The sequence below is a fragment of the Polistes canadensis genome, unplaced genomic scaffold (genome assembly GCF_001313835.1).
Source record: "Polistes canadensis isolate GaletaPanama2010 unplaced genomic scaffold, ASM131383v1 scaffold_419, whole genome shotgun sequence".
Lineage (NCBI taxonomy): Eukaryota > Metazoa > Arthropoda > Insecta > Hymenoptera > Vespidae > Polistes > Polistes canadensis.
The window spans coordinates 56,234-62,569 of NW_014569966.1; positions in this window are offsets into that span (position 1 = coordinate 56,234).

Sequence of the window (6,336 nt, forward strand, 5' to 3'; positions counted from 1 at the left end):
ACGTCAATTTATTAAACAACTTTTCGAAGACAACTTACCTATTCACTGTAGTTTTTGCTATGACGCTTGTCATTTTTGATTTTCTGTATGTAAGTAAAACATTTACCAGAAAATGTAAAAAATGATAAATATTAAAGTACAATCTCTCTTCGTATTATTTTACAAAAAAATTATTATATAGTGCATACTTTTTACTTAAAAGTTTAATATAATACATAATTTACATGTTTAGATATTTCAGTTATCGATATGCTTGAAAAATGCAGTTGAAATAGTCGAATGCAGTTTATACATTGCAACCACAATTCTTGCAATATATCTAAATTTTTATCTTGGCCAAGAACTGATGAATTATAGCGATATAGTTTTTAAGGAGTTGTAGGATTATTCAAAATTTTTTAACCTTTAATTCTTATAAAAAGCAAACAAATTATTTTTATGACATAATCATATAATGAAATTAATTATTTTGTAATTAAACTAACATTTTGATAATCATTTCATCTAGGACGTAATCTTATCTGTTTTTTAGGTGTCAAATTCCATTTTACACTCTTTCTAAGAAATCTCAAAAAAGTTTATTATTTATGCTTACCAGAAGCTGTAAGCCTTGCATGCTTTCGATTGGTGGCATGTTCGTATCTTCGCATGAATCTTTTGCATCCGTAAGTAACATTAAGCAAATGTTTATTAATATATCTGTTTAAACAAGAAAGATATTGTTTTAGTTAATGCGAAAAGCATTCTCTTTTGCAATGGTTTACTATAATTATGTATAATTTAAATCTGTATTTAAACCATTAATAAATTATTATGAAAGCTGTTTACTGAAGATTGAAATTACTCTGCATGAAATAAATCGTACTCTTTGTTCAGAGAAAGTACGATTGTAGTTACATTAAAATGATTAATAAATGTATACAGTAATATTATAATATATACATTTAGTCGTTGTTCAAATGTAACATTCACATGTTCTTTTAATTGTCAAATTATACAAAAATTAACGTGGCCTTTGTTCAAATAAATACGTAAAGGTTTTCAGGAAATTATGAAAATTTCTATACAACATTAGCAGACTTTATAGTCATACAAGATTGGTACTCTCTTTTAATCACTATAACAATGTTGTTGTTTCTAAATGAACAAGTGTTGTGCACCATTGTCGGAGACCAACTGACCTAAGTTGAAATCAATAAAACCTTCTGCGCATGTCTCTAAGTATAAAAAGTAGTAGGAAAATCCACCCACTTATAATTGTTGAGAAATAGCACGTGCTAAAATACACGAGGTAACAATTATCCTATTCGAACAGGTGGAAACTTATAAAACTATAAACGAGTTGAACTTTCCCCTTGTGAATTTTTATGGATTTATTCGTATTTTTCTCATTTTTACGTTATTCTATTGTGTTCTTATATTTTTAATAGGTAGGAATTAGAATAGCCGACGAGATGGTAGGGGAAATTAAATGTGTATTTATTATTTCGTTTTGAAACCTTTAAGTTAGTTCATAATGTCTTCTAGCGGTCGAATGTTCATAGAACATTTTTTCTTTTCGAATAAGTTTGTTCAGACAATATTAGGTTTTGGCCCGGATCATTCTCAAAATGATCAATTGATTTTACTTTGTGTAATAACATTCTACATTTTTCCTCTTTTTTCTCATCAAGTAAGTGTTCTTTTACATATTTAAATAGCATTAATATATTTAAAAAGATGATCTTTATATGTATTATTTGGAATAAAAAAAAATCTTTTTGGTAAATACAAGTCCTTTATAATATACCCTTAAATAAAAATATGAAGTATATATTCTGTTTCTTTTAACTCGTAAAATTTGGTTTTAACATTAGTTTCATCAACTGTTAACATCAGAAATAACACTGCAATCAGCAGTCAGAATTCTTCAAAAAACAGTGGGTGGTATCGGTTTACTTGGAGGCTACAGTACGACCTATTTTAATTTCGTAACAGTTCGTGTATTTTTTTAAAAAAGAATTAGATAGAAGCGTGCGAATAGTTGATTTAATTATTGATAAATTATTTATTTTGTTTTCAGATGAAGCTATTAGTTTCAGATATAAATTATAGTTGTAAGCAGGTATCCAGTGCGGTAGATTTAGCATTTTTAGAAGAATATATTAAACAAAGTAAATTATATGCATACCTTCTCCTTGGTAAGCAATATCATTATAATTTATTTTGATATGATATTACGGTTTTATAGGCTTTTATTTTCTTTCAGGTGTTCTCAATGGATATGCTATTTCAGTAGTAGCTCCATGCGTTGTTAAAGTATGTCTTTATTTTTTAGGAATATTGGACGAAAATCAATTATCATTATTATTACCCGTAAATAGTGTCAGCAAGGCAGGAGCGCAATATTTTGGTTTGCTGATATATCAAATAATAGCAATTACTATTATTGTAACAGTAGGTGGATTGGGTTCTTCAGCATATATACTAGCTGTTCTACACGCGAGTTATAACTTTCACGTTTCAATGTGCGAGTTTAATAATCAAGTCTATGATAGCATGTGTGGTAATTTTTGTTTAGAATGTTAATTGTATTCTCCAATTTATTTTTTAAGATTTAAAATACGGAGACCATTCGAAAGAAATTTAACATATATGGGAAAAGAGTGCTATTTCAAAACACCACAAGAAGAATGGGAATGGATAGTTGACGTTATAAATAGATATAAAAAAGCTACAGAGTAAGTATTTGTGTACGATGATAATAATAATATATTATGCAACATTTGTTTCAGCTTTATAATGATTAAAATAAATCATGCAAGTATGAAGATTCATTATTTTTTCTTATAATAAGAAATAATCTCTATATTATTTTCTATTTATCCTGGAAGACGTTTCAAAGCTTTCAATCAAATAAAAAAATGTTAAATGCCAAAATTTTGTAGATCCTAATTTTTTTTCAGATACGTCAATTTATTAAATAAATTTTCGAAGACGATTTACGTATTCACAGTACTTTTTGCAATGATGCTTATTATTTTTGATTTTCTATATGTAAGTAAAACATTTACCGAAAAATGTAAAATATGATAAATATTAAAGTATTATCTCTCTTCGTATTATATGTTACAAAAAAATTATTATATAGTGCATACTTTTTACTTAAAAGTTTAATATAATACATAATTTACATGTTTAGATATTTCAGTTATCCATATGCTTGAAAAATGCACTTGAAATAGTTGAATGCAGTTTCTACATTGCAACCACAATTCTGGCAATATATCTAAATTTTTATCTTGGCCAAGAACTGATGAATTATAGCGATGTATTTTTTAAGGAATTGTAGGATAATTTGAAATTTTTTAACCTTTAATTTTTATAAAAATCAAACAAATAATTTTTATGACAGAATCATATACTGAAATTAATTATTTTGTAATTAAACTATCATGTTAAAAATTACTTAATCTAGGACGTAATCTTATCTGTTTTGTAGGTGTCAAGTTCCATTTTACATTCTTTCTAAGAAATCACAAAAATCTCTATTATTTATGATTACCAGATGCTGTAAGCCATGCATGCTTTCGATTGGTGGCATGTTTGTATCTTCGCATGAATCGTTTGCATCCGTAAGTAACAATAAGCGAATGTTCATTAATATATCTGTTTAAACAAGAAAGATATCGTTTTAGTTAATGCGAAAAGCTTTCTCTTTTGCAATGGTTTACTATAATTATGTATAATTTATATCTTTATTTAAACCATTAATAAATTATTTCGAATGCTGTTTAACTGAAGAATGAAATTACTCTGCATAAATTGAATCGTACTCTTTGTTTAAAGAAAGTACGATTGTAGTCACGTTTAAATGATTAATAAATGTATACAGTAATATTAGAATATATATTTTTAGTCGTTATTGAATTGTAACATACAAGTTTGTTTTAATTTTCAAATTATACCTTAATCTACATTGTTTATATTCAAATAAATACCTGAAGGTTCTCAGTTAATTGCGAAAATTACAATAAGATATTTGGCAGAGTGTATCGTCAAAAAAGATAAGAACTTTCTTCTAATCACTATAACAATTATTTTTCTTCTAAATGAACAAGTGTTTTGCATCGTTGTCGGAGACCAACTGACCTAAGTTGAAATCAGTAGAATCTTCTGCGCATGTCTCTAAACATCAAATGTAGAAGGAATATCTACCCTCCCATAATTGTTAAGAAAAAGCACGTGTCAACATACACGAAGTATTTATTATCCTATTCGATAATATGGAACATTATAAAACTATAAACGAGTCTAATTTTCCCCTTACGGATTTTTATGGATTAAATGGTTATTTTCTTATTTTTACGCAATTTTGTTTCCATTGAGTTTTTATATTTTTAATAGGTAGGAATTTTAATTTCCGTTGAGTTAGTGGGGGAAATGAAAAGGAATATTTATTATTTCGCTTTGAAAGTTCTGAGTTAGTTCACAATGGCTTCTGGTAATCGAATGTTGGTAGATATTTTTTTTTTTCGAATAAGTTCGTTCAATTAATATTGGGTCTTCGTCCCGAGTCGTCACGGAATGATCAATTGTTTTTAGTTTGTGGAATATCATTGTACGTATTTCCTGGAGTGGTACATCAAGTATGTGTTATTTCCTAAACGTAAAATGCATTATAATTTATTTATTAGGAATGTTTTTATATTCGTTGCTTCGAATTAATTGAAATTTTTTCTGTAAAGACAAATTGTGTTGAAAATATACAATAAATAAATATGTTATATATATACATATAATTATTAATAATATTAATAATATTCTAATAAATAATATTTTTAAAGAGCCTTATTTTTAAATTATTAGTTTTATCAACTTTTTACATCAGAAATAATAATGAAAATAGCAGTGAAAGTGCTTCAGAAAACGGTTGCAGTTATTGTTCTCCTCTCAGCCTACTGCAATAGCTACTTAAATTTTGTAACAGTTAGTGTATTCATTTTAAATCAACATTACAATAAATAATTTAGTTACTTTTAAACAAATTTCTATTATTTTTAGATGAAGCAAATATTATCCAATTGTAAAGCTTTTTCTGAACAGGTTTCGAATAAAGAGGAATTAACTTTATTAGAAAATAATGTAAAACAAAGTAAATTATATGCGTACATAGTTTTTGGTAAGCTAAAATATAATAATAATAATTGTTAATATCATGATATGGTGCATTACATTGTCTTATTATTCCTTAATAATTGAAGAAAGTGTTGACTCTTTGTCGTGCAGTAAGAACCAAGCAATTTCGGCAATTTACTTTTATCTTATCATTATTGTTAATCGTGATCCTAAAATTCACGGAAATAAATTGCTATTGTTAAATAAAAATTTGTATTTATTATAATTCTGGGTTTAAATATTCGTCGAGTTTGCGAAAGTGACAGTCTGCTAAGTAAAGTCTTTAGACACAAAACCATACTGACATAAATATTATTATAGTTTTATACGAACTTATGTTCTTTTAGGTCTTTTCAATGGATATGGTATTTCAATAATAGCTCCGTGCATTATAAAAGTATGTCTTTATTTTTTGGGAATATGGGACGGAAAACAATTACCACTAATTGTACCAGTTAATAATATCAACAAGGCAGGAGTGAAATATTTTTGTTTGCTTATTTATCAAATAATTGAAGTTATTGTAGTGGTAACAGTAGGTGCTATTAGTTTTTCTGGATATTTGATTGCTGTTCTATTTGCTTGTTATCAATTTCGCGTTTTAATGTGCGTGTTCAGTGAYCAAATCTATTATAGTATTTGTTGTAGTTTTTCTTTAAAATGTTAATTGTATTCATTGTATTTCTTTTTTCAAGACTTAAAATACGACGTCCTTTTGAAATAAGTTCGAAATATATCGGAAAGGATTGTTTTTTTAGAAAACCTGAAGAAGAATGGGATTGGATAGTTGACGTTATAAATAGATATAAAAAAGTTACAGAGTAAGTATTTTTATATGATGGTAAAAATATTATATTATACAACATTTGTTTTATCTTTCGAGAGATTAAAAGTAAAATTATTAAAATAAACATTATTTTATTTTTTGATATTATGGAAACATCTTTATATTAAATAATTTTTTTTTCTTTTGGTAAATGTTTCAATGGTTTGAATCTAATAAAATAAATGATTATTATTACTATTTTGATTATCTTCATTTTTTATCAGATATGTGGATTTAATAAATAACTTTTCGAAGATGTCTTACTTATTCACAGTATCTTTAGCTATGACGCTTATCATCTTTGATTTTGTATATGTAAGTAAAACATTTACTACAAAATAAATAATAAGATA